Below are 20,723 nucleotides of genomic sequence, written 5' to 3'. Positions count from 1 at the left end.
CTACCAAGAGGGCCCCCTCTGCCGATCGTAGCGCCTGAGAGGGTGAGAAGGGAGATATATGGGTCAGCCACTGTGGGAACAGGTTGCTGGCCTAAGATGGGCCACTGGCCAGATCCAGCAAGCTCTTCTTATGTTCATCTCTGTCTTCTACATGGAATCTGAAGTACCTCTGAGCCCCATACAGAACAATTTCTCCAGCACTTACTCCCAATATCCCTCAACATAAACAGGAGAAGAATCCACCTTCCTCATTTATTTTTATTCAGTGATGCTCCGCTATCTGCCTTCTATCCTTACACGCATCCTACCTTTTCTTCCTCTGGGAAATTAATAAAAGCTGCAGCTGTGGAAGAAGAAAAGCGAGGCAGGCAGCCCGCTTCCCATTTCTATCTGGCCATGGAACTTTATAGGCTAATAAAAATAATTAGTTGCCATCAGGGCAGGAAATGAAGAGGCAGCCGGTCAATTCTTAACTTCATTTGGGCATGGCATGATGCAATCTAACACGGTCCCCCGAACACATTGGGAAATGAAGCTTGTCATTTCCCCCACACAGATCCAGGCTCTGGGCTGAAGGCAAAATGCCCCCTGCCCTAAATCCAAGAGGCAGCTGTACCCCCAGACCCAGCAACTGAGGCGTGGCTGTTTTGCTGCTCTCTGCTGGAATACCCCCTTCCTTTATGAATACCTTCATTCCCCAACATTTTAGCTGTTAAGTGCACAAATATTCCATTTTATCTTTGGAAAGGTTTCTCATGTGCCTTAGATATATGTGGGTCAGAGTCCAGGTTTCCAAGTAGCCTGGAAGTACTTTATTCATTTTTTAATCATACTTATAGTGTGCCTTTCCACAAAGGGCTCAAGTCGGCTGGCATATATGGATTCTTCCTTCCCCGTTTCCCCTGCATAGATTCACAGAACAACCCTGAAGGGAAGGTTAGGCTCCAAGATAATGACTAACCCAAAGTCACACAGCGAGCTTCATGGGGGAAATAATCTTTCAGAAACCTTAGATTTGGTCAGGCTAACAGTTCATCGAGCCTCCTCCAAACTGCAGAATCTTCCCAGGCTCTCAGGAAGAGAAGGGTGTTTTGAAAAACCAGATCCTTCAAACAGGAGAGGCCATGGATTGAACCTGGGTCCTTCTGCATGCAAAGCAAGTACTCTACCACTGAGCTGTGGAGGCCATGCTAGAAGCATCCCATCCCTACAAGGCTTGGATGCTGAGCAAAGATCTGCCCAGCTCTATAAGAGAGTCAGACCTCCACAGAGGCCACTCACTCATTAATCAGCAGCCAAAAGGGATTATTTGATATTTGACACTAAGGCAGTTTAACTTCGCCAGGGAAAGATTAGATTTCTGATTTTATGTTTGCTGTCATTCAGTTTCTATCTCACACACACATTCACACTCACATTCTCTCTCTCTCTCTTTCCCACACCCACACCCCTATACTGAAGCGGCCTTGGAAATAAAAATATAGCCCATAGCTAACATGATGAGACTCTGGAAGTGTTTTCAACCCCTCCCCCTTCAACCTGCCAAAATAAAGAGCCAGGCAGCTGTGCGTCAGCCTCCTAGTAGCAGCCCTTGGAGAGGGATAAAGACTCAAGGAGAGGTGAAGGATTTTCTGCTGAAGAGAGAATGCATCTGTTCGCCTAGTTCCCTTCAGAGAAAGAAGCAGAGCTGGTGCTGGCACCCAGCATCCGTGGGCAGTTGCTGGGCCGCCAACAAGGCCCACCACTGAGGGGCCCTTTAAAATTAATTCTGCTCTAGGGCCACTATTTCCCATAATGCCCTGCAGTGCCACCACGCTGGGAACCATTATGGGAAATGAAAACGAAGGCTAGACTCAGCTGCTTGGTACTGCTCAAAGTGCTACCTCACTGCTGCCACCAAATAAAACCAACAAATACAGCTCACTGATTGAAGAAAAACATCAGGGGGTCCTTGTTTAGAGAACCTTCAAACCTGACGCCACCCATGAAAGAAAGATACGCTTCTCAGAATTTGGAGCATAGGGTGTAAGATGTTAAAATCTACCTTGTAAAGGAGGTACTAAACGGCTTGATTTAATTATTTCTAACCTTCATAGCCCCACAATCCTTGAGAAGCTCAATGAGAACTATACAGTGTTTCCAGGCAGCCCTGCTAAGCAGGGACCCACTTAGATTCAGCAAAGCTTCCACATTTGCTGCTTCAGGCCATGGCTGTTGAAGAGGATGCAAGCTAAAAAAAAAAAATGGTTTCCTTTTTTTCTTTTGCATGTGGTGGAAATATCCATTTATTGTGAAAGCTATCAAATTACACAAATTAGGACACGATGCTTTACTTTGCTTTGCTTTTATTATTGTGTTGCTCATTCAGTTTGGAAGGAGAAATATGAGCCAGCAATTTTAATAATGCTGTTTCTAGACTTTGGAGATGTAAAAAAGTATCATGACTCCTGAACAACTGAAACCACGTACTGCTCCCTCTCTGGCTTCTACGTCACCATAATTCTTTCCCACATACTGTCAATCGCTTCCAGGGATTTTTCTTAACAGCTGGAAGCTCAGGGCAGTATCTAGGGGACCCATTCTGTCAGTGCAATGATTTCTGTTTTGCACAATAGGACTCCATCTTCCCCATGTCTTCTCCCCCTATACTTCCCCCAGTCTAGTCCAGAGGGTTGGGGGAACCACTAGAACAAATTTAGGGGGGTGAAGGAAGGGAAGCCCTCTTGCACAAGCCAAAATCCTTGCTCTGACAGGAGATGTTACTTAGTGTTTGTTACCACTCTTACTCTTTAAATGTAATAACCTAGGGTGGTGGGTTTTTTTAGGGGGAAGCCAAATCTGTAGCCCAAAACTAAATCCTGCCCTTCTTTCTGTATTTGTGTAGAATTATGAACACCATATAGTAGGGACCCTCCAGGGGTTGCTGAACTACATGTCTCAGGTTAGCCACCCTTGCCCTACAGATCTCTACCAAAGACAGCAACTGCACCTTACCTAAGGCTGCTTGCCTCCAGCACAGCCAGTTATGCAGAGTACAGATACTAAGTGGGGACTTTGCCAGATTATACTAGTGTCCACAAAAAACAAGAATACGTGGGAAGCCCTTTCCCTAACATAACACAGAGATTAAGCCATGCTGGATCAGGCCAGCATCCTGTTCTCACAGTGGCCAACCAGGTACTTGTGAGAAACCCACATGCAGCATCCAAGCACAAAAGCACTCTTCCCCTCCTGTAGTTTCCAGCCACTGGCATTCAGAAGCTTTGTTGAATCCAACCTTGGAGGCAGAGCATAGACATATTTGCTAGTAGCCATCATTTATAGCCTTATCCTTCATGAATTTGCCTACTCCTCTTTCATCTAGGTTGATGGCCATTACTGCCATGTGTGGGAGCAAGTTCCCTATCGCATCACGACTCTTAGAATTGTCTCTAGATCCAAAGCAACCAGGGGGGAGTAATCTTGTGGTATCTGGGTTAGGAAAATCTCTTTTTGTCTTCTTTTGACATCTGCCAGGAATGCGGATGCCACGGCTTGTGGTCTTGGGTGTGTTGGGCATATTTGTTTTGCAAGCATTCAGTGGAAAACACTTAAAACCTCAGACCAGGAAGCGTATCATGACCATCACACTAGAGGTTCTAAAGCATTAAAACATTTTCGCAACCATCGCATCACCAGAGATTATTGCAATGCCACTTGGGGCATGGAAGTGTCAATGGCTGTGGGAGCAACCAAAGGACATGATTTTCATCCCTTTGGCTCTTCTGGGATGAGGAGGCATAGAAGTTACCAGGACATTTTGTTTGTTTACTTTTGCTTGCCCCATGAATAGAAACAACTGTGGTTGCACTGCTGGACTAGAACCAGGGAGATCAGGGCTATGTGCACATTAGTGGCTTAAAACAACAAGGTCGTTCCCCCCTGCTGCATTTCAAGTAGGTGATTTTTTTATGCTGCTGTACACACAAGAGAAGGTGTGGGCTTGTCTTTGCCTGGTGTGCAAAACCTGGTTTGCTTCCTGCACTAACAGCCCTCCCCCAATTCCTAGCCAATGAAGCTGGTCATCTGGGCATGTGCTGTCATCTGCCCAGCACTTTGACTGATGGGAGAGATACAACACTCACTGAGCAGAAAGGAAGTGGATGTCTACTAGAAGGCACAATACTGAAGCTGCTCTCCATCCACGGCGAGGTGTGTTTTGCCTCCGGTGTGGCATGCATGACACAGGCCAGAGGCAGAACAGCCTTGGGATATGTGCAGGGTGCAAGATTCCAGAATAGCAACAAACACTGAGAAGCGTTTGGCAAAGGTGGAGACACAGCACGCTCTCTCTCTCTCTGTGTGTGTGTATGTATGTTTTCCCGGAAAATGAAGGAGCCTTATTTTTTCTGGCCAGGGAAACAACATTGAATGCAGAGCAAGGAAACCAGGGCAGGAGAGCAAACAGACAGTAAACACTATACTTTAGGGATCTTGCACAACAAGAGGACAGGAAATGATATTTACGCAAGTGCAATCTGATAAGAGGCAGCAGCGGCTCTCATGAAAATATGAAGTTGACAGGAAGTAGCCGCAAGAGCTAAATAAAAACATCCAGGTGAATGCCAACTGCTGGGGGAAACCAACTAAAGGCAAGGATGGTCTACTGCAGGCACGTCCAACTCCTAAGAGACTGTGATCTACTCACAGTATAAAAATACTGGATGTGATCTACCCATTGTGATTGCCGGGCAAATTTGCTGAGCCTTTTTTGCAGGGGGGAGGATCTTGGGGGCACCTGACGGGCCAATCATCCAATAATCCAAGAGACTGGATTAGATGGAACCAGCTTGGTCTGATCCAGCAGTGCTTTTCTAACTTGCAAATGCATGGCTTCAGTTGTTCAGAAAGGTGTGATTTGATAATCCTTCAGTTTGGGACTAGGCAACACCTTAAACACAGTGCCCTCCAGATGTTGCTTCATTGGGTGTCTTCTATTTAACCTGCTCCCATCAGATCCCAACTCCCATCAGTCTAGCCAGAGTGGCCAGAAAGGGCACAACATTGGCTACCTCTGGCCTAGAGGGAGAACAAAGGGTGAAAGAGGATTGGTTTCAAGAAAGCACTCACTGAAGAAATGGGCCGAGGACATGCTGTTAGAGCAGGAACCACGTTGCGCACGTGTGCATAATCAACGAAAGCTCTGCATACCCAGGTGCACACGGTTCCAAGAGATAAGCTGCAACATCCCCAGAGAGGCATGCCAACTTATCTTTTATTGCTTAGATGTCACAAAGACACAGCAGTAAAAATGTGGCAGTAAATCATTCCTATCTCGTGACACCCTGCCAAAAGCTTGCCTGCCTGCCTCCATGCGATCGCCTAGCTACAGCAACTCATCAGCACAGCGGGTGGTATATTTCAAGCTAGTGAAATCCTTTGAACGCTTGTGCCTTCACATGGTGATTCCCAGGCTATGTACTGGAGCACAGAACTGGGTGCAGAAAAGGAGTTGTCCTTGGGGAAGAAAACTCCATCCCTCACTCTTCCATAATATATTTGTATTTGCACCCCATCTTTCCACCAAATGATGCTCAAAGGCAACTGAAACAGAGAGGGCCTGTCATCAGAATGCAAGAGCAGCTCTGCAGGGCCAGTCCAGCATTCTGTTCTCACTGTGCCCGACCAGAAGCCTGTGAGAAGCCCTCTGCATTTGTGAATCTCACCAGCTAACACTCCAAACACATACCACCCCTGACAGTGGAGGCAGAATACATCCATAAGGGTTAGCAGCCGTTGATAGCCTTATTCCCCCATGATTTTTTTTTTTACTCCTTTAAAGTTGTGCAAGTTGCTGGCCATCACTAGACCTTGGAGGAAGGAATTTCAATGTGCTGTATGAAGTAGTACTTTCTTTGGCTTGTCCTGAATTTACCAAGACTTGGCTTCATTGGATGTCCCCCTTCTCTCTGTCAACCCCCCCCCTCCAGTTCACATACAAAAGAATTTGACTGAATGGAGACAGGTGAATCTCACTGGTAATGCAACAACTTCCTCCATTGTACTAAGGCACAAGGCTAAGCTAGGAAAGCCAGAGAAAACTAGCTTACCTCACTCTGCCCAATGGTAGGGCTGGCACTGCTGCCACCCCATGGAAAACCTCATAATCCCAAGCAAAGGACAGAGTGAGAGTGCCGTTAAGGTTTCTAGATGAATTCAGCTGAGAGGGAGGATCCAGGAAGCATCACTGTTACCCAGAACACAGAGTGATTAGGCTCACTTGTGCTACCAGAGTACTGCTACCCTGAACCCCAAGTTGCTGGGCTCATCTTTTGTTAAAGAAGCTTATTGAGAAAATAGGAAAGGATACCACAAGACACTGAAGTTGGAGTGAGCATATGTTGCAATTTAAAATGCTGCCCCCCCCCCCCGGTCTCTGGCAATAATCTAAAAAAATACCTATTAAGCAGATTGAAGGCTACATGCCAAAGCTCTTCCTTTTCAAAAATTCAAAACCATTAAAAAAGTCTTTATGTGAATAATTCACCCAGAATACAAAAGGATCTATCATTGTCTCTCTTACTGTTCCAAGAGACGGCATAGGAAGTCCCGTATTACCTAAGAGTGCTTTGCAACATTTACTCGTGTACTTTGAAATGACATGAATTATTAAGACTACAGCTGTCAAAATGACAGACCAACAGAGGGAACCTGGGGCATTCTCTCCATCACACCTCCCATTCACCTTGCTGGTTCACTTCCCAAATCAGGACCCACACCTGGCAGTCAACTCCTTACTCAGGTTACATGTTAGGAGATTTTTAAGAGCAAAAGAAGAGGGGATAGTAATTTAATCCAGCTGGGCAAACACATTTAAGTTCTGCATTGACTGATACAAGATGGGGAAGCTGTGGCCCTCCAGCTGTTGTTGGACTCCAATACCTACCAGCCTCAGGGAGCATAGCCAATTGCTAGGGATGATGGGAGTTGTAGTCCAGCAACATCTGCAAGACCACAGGTTCCCCATCCCTACTTTAAACCAAAGTTAAATCCTACCATTCTGTCCTCTCATCCTTCCTCTCTCCTTCAATAGCTTATTTTAAGCCAAGCAGTATAATATCTTTATTTAGCGTGGTCAGGTGCTGCAATTAGCAATAAGCAAAAGAGGCTGGGATAGCACTCAACTGATTAGCAAGGTGTGAAATAAACAGAAGAGTCTCCAACAGTCCAAACATCATGAAGCAAACAAAGGAAAACACCTGTGTACATGTGATGAAAAGCAAGCATGTGGAGTTTTGGGGATCACCTAATCAAACAAGACAAGTCCAAACAGTCCATCAGCTACCTATATGCTTTTGGGGGGCATTATTTTTAAGGACGTGAATCAATTTATAGGAATAAGAGCGCATTCATCGTGTAAACAACCTACACCTGTGCAATAACCGCACACTCATGTCAACATCAGCAATAAGGAACCAGCTATGTCAGCTGCCTGGCCTGCAACTGCTTCTCCCATGCTGGCACATCGAAGCAGCTGGATGCTTGATCCTGTAAGCATACTTCTGAGGCCAAAGCTTGTGTATTTTGCCTCTTTAGCCTATCCTGGTTCTGAGCTCTCCCACAAGTGTACCGAACAAGAGGGCAATCAATCAAAATATGAGTTGCAAACTTATCGTCAAAAGACAGATGGCAATGCATCTCTAAAAACCAGAAACATCAGTTGTGTCCAGAGTTAATGCAGACCACAGCACATTATGGCCTTTTTATTGTGCATTCATGACAATTTGTGTTCATTAAGGTAATGGGGCAGTTATACACAATCCCACTTTCAGCCTCATTTACACCTGCAAAGGTTTTGGTGAGGACATACTGCTTTGTTTCCAATCAGTACATATCTCGTAACTTCCTGCTGAAATCCTGGAACCATGCCACAAATGTTCCACATTTGTTTTTTTGTCCCGCTTTTGTTTTTCTACAGCGCAAGTTATTCTATACCGCAAGTGTGCCCCTCCGCAGGGCAATGATGTGTTAACATCGGGGAAGCACTACAGAGTAACTAATAAAGCTGAATGATGTATGTGTGGATGGTCCACTATAAATCCACCACTAACTCACTATTGCAGAAGATATGTACTTGCAAATGTCCAGAGCTGTCCATGCTCCATGCATGGTACACCACTGCCACATTCAAGCAGCTTCTCGTACAGGATAGACTCAAATCACTTACAGAACCGCAAGCTAGCAAGAAAGTTTTATTTCATCATCTGCTTACTGCCTCAGGCAGGATCCCATGCAAAGATCTTTTGAAAGAGCTTATCTAATGAAACAGCCAGGGACTTTTACTTCCCCCTGACTCTCAGTGTCCTTAGTGAACAAACTGCAGCTTGGCATTCCAGACTGCCAGCAGAAACACAGGAAGCTGCCTTGTACCAAGTCAGACTGTCAGTCTACCATAGGTAGGCAAACGAAGGCCCGGGGGCCGGATGCAGCCCAATCGCCTTCTCAATCCTGTCCGCTGACGGTCTGGGAATCAGCGTGTTTTTACATGAGTAGAATGTGTTCTTTTATGTAAAATGCATCTCTGGGTTATTTGTGGGGCACAGGAATTTGTTCATATTTTCCCCCAAAATATAGTCCAGCCCCCCACAAGGTCTAAAGGACAGTGGACCAGCCCCCTGCTGAAAAAGTTTGCTGACCACTGCAGTCTATACTGACTGGCAGTGGATCTCCAAGGGATCCCCCCGCCCAAGCAGCCAGGAAATGGCCCTGGGACCTTTTAGGTGCAGAGCAGATGCTCCACCAATGACCCATGAGCAAAACAGCATTAACAGCAATAGCAATGGAGAATTAAGACTTGGGCAGAGCTTTCTAATTTGTGTTGGGTTTTGATGCTAAGGGTGAAAGGTGCTGGAGGAGAGGGCAGTTCTAGTGGCAGTGATGCTTTGTCTTTCTCTTAATGACTTTCTTGGCTGTATGCTTCTGTGCTAAGCTTGTTAGATGGTCCTAACATGGGCCAGTGTCACAATTTAAACAGTATTTCTAAAGGGAAAGAAAAGCAACACAAACCACAGCAATGCAGTTATCTAGCGTGAGCTATCCGAGTCCTGGAGCACACCGCCAAAGCCGCTGGCATCAAGTCCACGCTGTGCACCGGCTGTTAACACTGCCCTCCAGCGCCCCATGTGCTGCCCCAGTTTTCTCCAATCCTGCAACACACGCTCAGCTCAAGCTTAAACGATGAGAAGCTGCAGCAACGCATTCTGTAACCATTGGACAGTTCAGTTACTAGGCTAGCATCTGAACCAGTGGCAACAGAGCAAAGGAATTTTTTTTAAGAGAAGGGTGATGCTATCCCAACAACCTCCCTCGCTTTAAAAAGCAAAGATGGAAATTTAATTAATTCATGCATCTCAGCCCTAGAGTTTAATATAATAATTGGCTAGATGGAAGATGCATAAAGAGCTCTTCAAAATAGTCCCCCACCCCTTCTCCTTGCAGTGAAAGAGAATTAAGCAGATGGAAAAGCTTTTGTCAGCTGCGCCGCCGTCACAGGACAGAGAAGGAAAACAACACATGCGGAAAGGGCACAGCGCAGTACAGTTGGAAGGACGGCAAAGACAATCCTGGCAGCATCATTGCAAATTGCAGACCGTGTTAACAAGCTTAGCCAGTGCTCTAAGTATCATAATGCCATTATACAAATCTACGGTCAGACCGCACTTAGAATATACTGTGTTCAGCTCTGGTTGCCTCACCTCAAAAAGGGATATTGTAGATCTGGGGAAAGGTTCAGAAATGGGAAACAAAAATGATCAAGGGGGGAAACAGAGAAACTCTGTCATCTCTCCCCACCCTTACTCTCCCCACCCTTACTTTCGTTATAACTTTTGGAGCTTTTTAGTTTAGAGAAATGGCAAGTAAGGGTGGGGAGATGACAGAATCGTGAACAAAATGATGCATGGTGCAGAGAAAGTTAATACAGTGGTACCTCGGATTACGTACTTAATTCGTTCCGGAGGTCCATTCTTAACCTGAAACTGTTCTTAACCTGAAGCACCACTTTAGCTAATGGGGCCTCCCACTGCCGCCACACGATTTCTGTTCTTATCCCGAAGCAAAGTTCTTAACCCGAGGTACTATTTCTGGGTTAGCGGAGTCTGTAACCTGAAGCATCTGTAACCTGAAGCGTCTGTAACCCGAGGTACCACTGTAGAGGAAAGTTTCTTTTCCTCTCTCATAATACTAGAACTTGAGGACATACAGTGGAGCTGAATGTTCCAAGATTCAGGACAGACAACAGTGCCCAGCTAAAATGTGGATTGTGCTTCTACAGGAGGTAGTGATGGTCACCAACTTAGATGGGTGTAAAAGAGGATTGGACAAATACTGTTCTATAATGGGCTTTTGGCCTGATGCATCTGGACTCTTCCTAAATTGTTAGGTTATGTTCCAAGCCCACCAGCATGGAATACTTGCGAGTAGCAAAGAACTCCAAAGCAAGTCCTTCCATTGCTCACAGGCCCCAAGAGATGATTTATACAGCTCAGAGCAAAGTCATATTGCAGCTACATCCTACACAATGATTCAGGTATAACAAGCATTTTAAAACAAAGGGGAAAGGATGTAATGCATTTAAATTCATTAACTTTTTAATATAAAAAACAACAACTCTACAAAATGAATCTATAGCTTTATACAGAATTGATATTGTGTGTATCTCTCGCATTTAAATGCTTTCAAATTTTGTCTCCATATCCATGTGTAAAAAAGGATATACTTAAAATGCATTAAATGCATGGGCTTCCCATAGATATCTGGTTGGCCAATGCAAGAACAGGATGCTGGGACTAGATGGGCCTTTGGCCTGATCTAGCAGGGCTGCACCTACATTTTTATTAGGAAACGTCTATTATTCAACTCTTTACTCACATACTTCAACAACGCACTGTATGTCATTCCGGCAAAGCAGCTCTGCTTTGCAACCACAAAGCATAGATAGCATACAAGAATTAGGGACGGGAAACTTATGGCTGATAGCCTTCCAAATGCTGCTGGATTTCAACTTACATCAGGGGTTCATTGAAACCCAGGAGGGCCAAAGAATTCCCCAGCCCTTTGGTAAATGATACATCAAACCCATTCATTATGAGAACAGGAGAGACAAAACAGCATTCCTTCAGTGTGGTCCCCTTGCCTTAATATCTCAAAAGCTCCGTCCCTTCCTCCTCCTACTGAGTAACATGAGTAACAAAAGCAGAATAAGGCCTTGTTTGCTCACTGATATACTGCACTGTGTATTTTACAACTTCCCCCTTTCTTTCCTGATTGCTTTACAAATACATTAAGGTTGTTTTAAAGATGTTACCTACCTCTTTGTTTATATGCACATGGTGGGCAAGCATGGAAGCCCTTGAAATTCTCTCTCAGATTCAGAGCAGCTGATACTATTAAATCAGCAGCCCGATGTGGAACTGGCACCATTATAGGTTTATACTCATTGTACATTTGTAAGAAAATGATATTTTAGTGAGGCAGCACTATAAACATCAGGCAGGCCCCTACACAGTACTGTTTTTGGCCTCTGCTAAAAACATTTTTGTTTAGGCAAGCCTACGCCGGCTCCCTCGGCCAATAAAGCGAGATGAGCGCCGCAACCCCAGAGTCAGTCACGACTGGAACTAATGGTCAGGGGTCCCTTTACCTTTACCTAGACACACAAAATGTTGACGTGTTTTAATCTGGTTTTTAGCTTATTGTTTAATTATTTCTGAATGTTTTAAATAGGTTTCTTTTCTTACCAATAATTTTATCGTTTTATTATTTTTGTAAACCGCTGTGAGGTTTTATTACAATCAATTTCATGCTCATGGTATTATCAGCTGCTTTGAGCTCAGTATTTGCTGTTGGAAAAGCAGCACAAGAATATCACATAAACCCACAAGAGATGCTTAAGAAGGACTGGGCAGGAGGCAAATCACACCGGCAAAACAAAGGAAAAAAATATTTTTATGCCAACACCTAAGAAACTGTCTGCTTTATTGGGATATCTGAAACACACAGTAAACAAGAAAGATCTGGAACCTGCAACAACTGAGATCACTGCAGACAGACTAGTCACAGCAAGAATCTGGATATCAGATAAACCGGTTAACATTTTGCAATGGTACAAAAAAAATATGTGATATATGATATAGCATTGTCGCAACATTTATACATTATAAAAGAGATCTTGAAAGATGTGCACCAAACAAATTTATTGAAGAATGGAGTTTGTTAATTATGAGGAATATAAAATTCCAATTCAATGTTCAACCTCCTACATTATTTTCACTCGTATAATTTGACACTCTTCTCGTATAATTTGACATTCTGCTTAAAATATCACAGTAACCAAGGACACACACACAAAATCTGTATAATGTTCCTTAAACCATAATTCACTTTTTGTATATGGATGAAAGATTATGAAATTTTGGGTTGTATTCCTCCAACAGAAGACAGAGTCACCCATAGGAAAGTACAGATACCCTTGGGGAGTTGAAAAACAGGACACAAGGACATAAGGAGAGCCCTGCTAGATCAGGCCCGTCAAATCCAACACTCTCTTAGCATAGGGGCCAACACGATGGCTATGGGGCACCTGCAAGCATGATGCAAATGCAACAGAACTCTTCCCCACCTGTGATTCCCAGCAACTGGTAGCCAGCAGCACACTGCCTCTGACAGTGGAAGGGAGAACATAGCCATTGTGGCTAGAAGCCATTGATAGGCTTGCGCTCCATGAATTTCTCTAATAAATACCTGTTGTTACTATTTTAACTTTTTGTACATTTTAAACTGCTCTTGCAATTTTTTCTTGATAATTTTATTGTTTTATCTTTTTGTAAACAGCTCTTGAGGTTTTTCTTCTACAACCAATTAGTATATAAATGTTATGAAATAAAATACCGTAAATAACCCTCTTTTAAAGCCATATGTGTTGGTGGCACTCGCTACCTCTTGCAGGAACGAATCCCATAGTTTGTAACTATGCACTGTGTGAAGGAGGAACTGCTTTTGTCTGTCCTGAATCTTCCTTGGTTTTCCCTGAGTTCTAGTATCATGAGGGACAGAGAAAAACTTACCCACTTTCTGAGCACCATGCATCATTTTTATACACCTCTATTGTATCTCCTCTTAGTCACTTTTTTGGCTGAACTAAAGGGCCCCCAATGTTGTAATCTTTCTTCACAGGGGAGCTGCTCTACCCCCGTGATCATTTTGTATCTGTTCCCAACACCTGGCCTGCACAGGTGTGCCATCTCTGATCTCTGAACTGTAGAGCTCCCACTTTTAGCTGCACAGTTTAAAAGCTGCTGGCAAGAACAATTAATACTATACCTGCCTGACGTATTATATCGGACTGTTGTTTCTTCAGCTTGTAAACGGCCTTGTGTATAGTAATATAGTAAGGCAGCATACAAATTAAAAGGAAAATGAAATGAAATGTCCAATCCATTTAGCTTCAACCTTTTCAGACCCAAGATACAATTTTAAGTTTTAACCCAAACATGCCTAGGAGACCCATTTCTTAATCTTTTATCATATATTTGCATGGTGGTAGTGCTCCTGCTGCGAGCCACCTTGGATCAGGCCAAATCCCCCAAGCTGAAGAACAGTGGTCTTATCCATTTACACCGTTAGGACTGTCAGCACGTCATGTGCAACTAAATTCATTATGCATTGCATAAAGACACCTACAGTTTTGTCTGTCCTGAACATCAACATAGCACCCCAAACCAAATCTGACACTTGCTCCTGAAATAAATGGAAGAAAGAATCACCTGGCACTTTAAATATTGGAAATATTTTTCCTGGACATGGAAGGAGATTATTCAGCTTCAGGTAGGAGGCCTCTCAAAGGTCCCCACAGCCTTCCAACAGTTAAAAGTGCTTCTTCCTATCCTATCAGGTCCCAGGCTACTGCAATCCCTTGGGTTTCGCACTTGTAAATGATTTGGCTCAAGAACAAAAAAGCAGTGGTGGTAGGAGGCTCCTCCAGGCCTTTCTCCAAAGTACACGTCCTTCCAGATTTATAACCAGGACTTGACAGGGTGAACTGCGTTATCGTTTTGATCTAACCTGGGCTTTTTGCTAAATTTGTGCGGAGAGTGCCAGCTGTTTTGTGATCAGAGAGGAACCTCAGAACACGCTGTCTCTTGAAAAATGCCACCTTAAAAAATGAAGCCGATTGTCCCAGACGTGGCCAGGAGGATACTGGCCAAGGCTTGCTTGAAAAAAAAAAAGGAAGAAAAAGCAAAGGGAACACTCAGGACCACAGGCACAGTAGGAGTACTGGCACAAGTCCCATTTGACAAGTATTCATATTCCTAGCTTTAATTTAATGCCAGGATAGCGAACCTGTGGTCCTCCAGGTATCACTGGACTGGGACTCCCATCATTCCTGACATGCTGGCAGGGGCTGATCTGAAGGGCCACAGGTTCCCCGACCCCTAGTCCAACCTAACCCCAATCTAATGGATCCATTTTAACACACAGGTGAAGTTGGACCCTTAGCTATTCTCTACAGTGAGCACCTGCTCATCCCACTCCATAGCAAATGATGAATTCCCTTTGGCACCAGCTTAAAACCTTTCATTTGCCCAGGCATCTTAAGTTATTGTATTTTCAGCTGGTAAGGTATTTTCATTCCTCTCAGATTTATCATACTGCTGTTTAACACTTTCTGTTGTTTTAATTTTGCACTGGAGATGGCTCAGTTGGTTAAAGTGGGGTGCTGATAACACCAAGGTTGCAGGTTCGATCCCCATAAGGGACAGCTGCATATTCCTGCATTGAGGGAGGTTGATGATCCTCGGGGTCCCATCCAACTCTATAATTCTGTGGCTTCAGATTCTTATGTATATTGCCCTAAAATCCATTTTTGGATGAAGGTCCAGTTTATAAATTTTTAATATGCACCTGCTCATCCAGTGGCATAGGAAGCTGCTTGGGCGCCTGGGGCGGCATGTCCAGGGGCGGGACGCACTGCGGGACCTCCAGAGTCTGCCTGCCTCCTCCCACTCAGCCGCCCTACAGCTGGGGGGGAGGCAGCGGGTAGTCCGTTTGGGGCAGCGCTGAGCCTGCGCGCTGTAGGCCCCATGGTGAGTGCCACCCGGCATTTTGTCACCTCCCCTCAGTGGTGACACCCAGGCCGGCCAGCACCAACCGCACCCCCCTTCCTCCGCTCATCCTATTTTGAAGGTTTGCCTCCGGTGGCCTGAAGATTATAAACTTATAAAAAATTTCAATTTTTAAAAGGGAGGAGAAGGAAGACTCATGCAGGACGCATATGAAGGAACTAGATATAGCTACTGTAGTGGGGGTGTTCTGTGCTTTGCCTCAAGCATCAATGGGCATTGGAAGCAAGAGATCATTAACAGAACCCAGAGGAGTAGATTAATGTTTGTGCTGATAGACTGCATCCATGTGAGCAAATACAATTGTACATAGTTGCCCCTATTCATGCAGTGTGAGACGATCCTGCCTATGTACACAGATCATGCTGCATCTAGACAGACCCAGTGAACAGTTTGAAAGAAAGGGCCTGATGCTGTGATGTTGTATAAAGTGGACAGGTGTGGACCTCAGAGCAGGCTTTTCCTTGGAAGTTCATGTTCTTGTTTCTGAGTTTTCCAGAAGCACCTGACTGGCCACTGTAGAGAACAAGATGCCGGACTAAACAGGACTTTGGTCAGATCCAGCAAAGAACTTCTTATACCCCTATGTCCTACTGTAAAAACTTATATATGTTTTAAAATCTATTGTCTCGATGCAGGTACCATCCCACCCCCTCCGGCTTTTTACACCTTGGCAAAAGAGCCCCCATTTCCCAGAAATCTATAACTTCATACTGTTTCATTTAAGAATACAAGAAGAGTCCTTCTGGATCAGGCTAAAGGACCATCATCCTGTTCTCACAGTGGCCAACCAGGTTCCCCAATGGACCCCCCCCCCAGGACCTGAGTGCAACAGCAAGTTTCCCCACTTGGAATTCCCAGCAACTGGCATTCAAAAGCAGGCTGCTTCTGAGAGTGCAAGGAATACATATCCATCGTGACTAGCAGCCACTGATAGCCTTATCCTCCAGAAATCTGTGTAATCTCTTTTAAAGCCATCCAAGTTGGCAGCCATCACTGCCTCTTCTGGGAGCAAATTCCACAGTTTAATTATGTGCTGCATGACGAAGTACTTTTTGTCTATCCTGAATCTTCCAACATTCAACTTGATCAGATGGCCACAGGTTCTTGCATTAAGCGAGGGGGGGGGGGACTTGTCTCTGTCCATTTTCACTCATCCCAGCTCACCTCAGCACTGTGCAGCAAAGAATCCTCTGCTCCATGAGACCATAGCCTACTGCAAAAGGACTTCTGCCTGGCTTTCTCTCTCCACCAGGAAATATATTGCAAACAACTTTTCTCTTCCCTTTGCAGGAATACCTTAGCCTCAGAACCATCCCAAAGCTTTTAATTAACTATTGTATAGAAACAGCACCTTGCTTGCCAAAGCTTTGCCAAAATTCAAAGAAAGTTTCTTCTTGCCCTGTTGTTTTTAGAACAGCTTCTCCTAGGATCTTTCTACGTACCAGCTGTCACAACTGGGATCCCTCCCCACACTCCTTTTCCAAAAACCCTACTGCCTAGCCAAGGCAAACACCAGCCCTAGCAGATAAAAGATCTTGCAAGGATCAAAGGCAATTTGCACCTATTAAGAGTAATCAAGAGTGAAAGGTGAAGAAGAGAACAAAGCCACCGTCAGCCAGTGGAAACCATTTTAATCCAAGAGAGACTTCACAGAAAGGAGACATTTATTCCAGAATCGGTTGAACCTGAAATTCTACTGAATCAACGCTGAGGATACAGGCCAATCACAATAAACAAAGCCTCCATGTTCAGAGGCAGCCTATCTCAAAAGTAAGGTAAAGGTAAAGGGACCCCTGACCGTTAGGTCCAGTCGCAGATGACTCTGGGGTTGTGGAGCTCATCTCGCTTTACTGGCCAAGGGAGCCGGCGTACAGCTTCCAGGTCATGACTAAGCCGCTTCTGGCGAACCAGAGCAGCGCATGGAAACACTGTTTACCTTCCTGCCGGAGCAGTACCTATTTATCTACTTGCACTGCGTGCTTTCGAACTGCTAGGTTGGCAGGAGCAGGGACCAAGCAACAGGAGCTCACCCCGTCGCGGGTATTCGAATCGCCGACCTTCCGATCGGCAAGCCCTAGGATCTGTGGTTTAACCTACAGTGCCACAATAAACAAAGCCTTCATGTTCAGAGGCAGCCTATCTCAAAAGTACTGAATGCTGAATCCAGGGAAATAAGGTACCTTGTTGTTGTTTAGTCGTTTAGGCGTGTCCGACTCTTCATGACCCCATGGACCAGAGCACGCCAGACACTCCTGTCTTCCACTGCCTCCGGAAGGTACCTTAATGCTCCCCTAATGAGCTCTCCAGAGGCCTGACAGGCTTAACATAATAAGAGCTCTGCAGTTGGATCAGGCCCCTGGCCCATCTAGTCCACATCCTGTTATCTCAGTGGCCGGTCAGATGCCTAAGGAGGCCCACAAGCAAGAACAGCAAGAATTCAACAGCTGAAGCCAACGGTTTAACCAGCCCCCGCAGACTATATCTATGCCCGGAGAAGACTCACAATTATACAGACAGAGGGAATAAGCACTTAGGGAGGCTTTGGAATAACTGGACTGTCTAGGATGGTAGCTACTGCAATTCAAAGTTCTCACAGCTCAGATAAGACTGCTCCTGTTCAGGAGCTAGTGTGCAGAAAACCTGATGGCAGAGGTTGTCTAATGTCACGTGCCTCCAATTCAACGTCCCCCATCCCCACCAATCAACCCATGCCAGCAGACCCTTCCTTAGCAGGGACGAAGGCACAGGCTATCTACACACCATACACTGCTTCCCCCAAGAATCCTGGGAACTGTAGTTTACCCCTCCCAGCACCCTTAAACTACAGTGCCTACAATTCTTTGAGTGGGTAGAGACATGCTATGCATGTATAGTGTGCACACAGCTGGCTAGTGAGAAGCTGCAGTCATGTTATGATGCCTGTCCTACTGGCCACACTAAGCCTGTCAGCAGGTGGATAGGATACCTGGCTTGTCAGCTGCTATCTTGAAAATTATACCAAGTGGAGAGGAAAACAGCATTTTAATAGCTGTCAGTGGATTTTACACATCTGTGCTGCCAGGAAGCACCATATCCCACGAAAGCCAATGTGGTGTGTCAAATCTCCACTCGGCTGTGAAGCTTATTGGGGGATCTTGGGTCAGTCACCAACTCTCGGCCTAACCTACCTCACGGGGCTGCAATGATATGGAGGGAGTGGGGAAGCCATCTACAATAATAATAATAATAGTAATAATAATAATAATAATAATTTATTATTTGTACCCCGCCCATCTGGCTGGGTTTCCCCAGCCACTTTGGGCAGCTTCCACAGAGACCAAAATACACTAAAATGTCACACATTAAAAACTTCCCTGAACAGGGCTGCCTTCAGCTCGCTGGAGGAAAGGTGAAATATAAACACAATCCACTATATAATTTGGAAAGTGGTTTGTCTGTCCCTTTGGTCTCTATAGGTTTGGATGCCTCTGGAGATATCACCGCTAAACTTGGTCGCAAGGGTTCCCAAGGTGGGGGAGGGGTCTTTGTTGACATTTGGAAGCCAGGTGCCATTTTGAATCAAGACTTCACCCCATTTTTGGTGTGATGGCTCCAAATTCACAAATGACACTACCCATTCCAAAAAACAAAACAAAACACACACACACAATATTTTTCGGGTTCTAAAAACTCTTGGGCAGCGCCATTTATTCCCTGCTATTAAAAAATAGTAAAAATAAATAAACTGCACTTACAGGGAATCTGAGGCACTCTTTACATGCTTAAAAGCGCTCTCTTGCCCAGCCAGCTAGCCAATGCAATTTGAAGGGCTGGCTCAATGGATCAAACAAATACAGTGGTACCTCGGGTTACATATGCTTCAGGTTACATATGCTTCAGGTTACAGACTCTGCTAACCCAGAAAAAGTGCTTCAGGTTAAGAACTTTGCTTCAGGATGAGAACAGAAATTGTGCTCCGGCAGTACGGCAGCAGCGGGAGGCCCATTAGCTAAAGTGGTGCTCCAGGTTAAGAACAGTTTCAGGTTAAGTACGGACCCCTGGAACGAATTAAGTACTTAACCTGAGGTACCACTGTAAAAAACACTGCGATGGAATAAGATGCCTCAGACCACTGGTCCAGCTAGCTCTGTACTGGCTACACAGCTGAGTGGCAGGCGCTCTACAGAATTTCACACAAGAGCCTAAGAAGAGGCTGCTGGGTCAGGCCAAAGGCAAATCCAGCCCAGCATCCTCTTCTCCCAGGATGTATCTGGGAAGCCCAACACTGGAGAAAGACAAACATACACCAGAGGGCTGACAGCCATCTCCAGAAACTAAGCAGAAGGGAATCCATGCAACGCGTCACCAATAATGGATCTCGAACGGTAGGCAGGGGGGCTAGGCTTTTCCAGAAGCGCGCCCCTCCTCTCTGTGGAGCCCCCAGGCCCTTCAGCTTTACCCGCTCCCCTGTTTAAATCGCAGAGGGAACCACGACGCCTCTCACCTCTCTACTCCACGGAATGCAAGCAAAGGCACTCTGCATATACCCCGTAGTGGTCTGTACGCTGCAGCGCCCGATTTGCAAAGGGAGTTCTCCCAGCGCGAATCCCTGTATCAGCTTGCGCCCCACCCCCCAGAAAGTCGGTTGCGCCCACTTGCGCCTTACCTCCTGCTACAGCGCCCTCCGTGCGTCCGGCTGCGCGTCTTCTCCCTCCTCTTGCGAACTGAGCGAGCGGAAGGGCGCAGACTCGGAGCCGCGGCCGGGGAAGGAGGCGGCACAGTGGCTGCCACGTGAGAAGGTTCAGAGGAGGGGCCGGGGAAGCCTGAGCGGGAGGCGGGCGGGCAGCTCGGCAAAGGTTGCAGCCGCGCCGCCGGGGGAGGTGAGCGGACTGCTGCAGTCCCTCCCGCGTTAATAAGGTCTTAGCCGCAACCATTCAGGTAGAACACTTTCAAAGCACATGGTCCCCCGGAAAAAAGAACCCTGGGAACTGTAGTTTGCCCCTCGCTGCGCTACAGTTCGCAGCACTCTTAACAAACTATACTTCCCAGGATTCTTTGAGGGGGGGAACAACGTGCTTTCAATGGCGTGGGTGTAGCCTTAGGCCTCTGGAGGTCAGAGAGGCTTGTTGTAGGGTCATTCTGCAGTGGACTGAGCTGCGACTCACAAGCACACATCCTTGAGTCCAGTTGTCCCCACCTGAATATAAAACGGGTCTGCTGGTCCAGGCCATCTAGCCCAGCATCTCATTCTGGCAGTGGCCGACCAGATGCCTGTGGGAAACCTTTAGCAGAACCCCAACAACTGATATTCAGAAGCATTACTGCCCCTGACATTGGAGGTGGAACATACCCATTATGGCTAGTAGCCATTGATAGCCTTGTCCATATAATTGTCCAATCCTCTTTTAAAGCCATCAAAGTCGGTGGCTGTCACTGCCTCTTGTGGCAGCGAGTTCCATAGCTTAGCTGCATGAAGAAGTCTTTTATCAATCCTGAATCTGCCAACACTCAGCTTCAATGGATGTCCACGGGTTCTAGTGTTGTGCGAGTAGGAATAAAACTTTCCTCTATCTGCTTTCTCCA

The 20,723-nt window shown here is 45.7% G+C and overlaps 1 protein-coding gene across 4 annotated transcripts in view; it reads right to left on the bottom strand.

Annotated features, from left to right (window-relative positions):
* KIAA0513 overlaps window positions 1-19,933 on the bottom strand; it is a 54,246-nt gene extending 34,313 nt beyond the window's left edge. For 2 of the 4 annotated variants that reach the window (XM_081017842.1, XM_081017846.1), the window contains exon 1: window positions 19,807-19,933. The gene's annotated coding sequence lies outside the window, so the exon portion shown is untranslated. Of the gene's footprint in view, window positions 1-18,895; window positions 18,919-19,795 lie in introns of those variants that run through there. The other 2 variants (XM_081017843.1, XM_081017845.1) reach the window with 2 other exon arrangements.
* Between the last annotated feature and the right edge of the window lie 790 nt (window positions 19,934-20,723).

This window comes from Podarcis pityusensis (genome assembly GCF_964106645.2).
Source record: "Podarcis pityusensis genome assembly, chromosome: 8".
In the NCBI taxonomy this organism is placed as follows: Eukaryota; Metazoa; Chordata; class Lepidosauria; order Squamata; family Lacertidae; genus Podarcis; species Podarcis pityusensis.
This window is presented reverse-complemented; position numbering and strand designations above follow the sequence as displayed.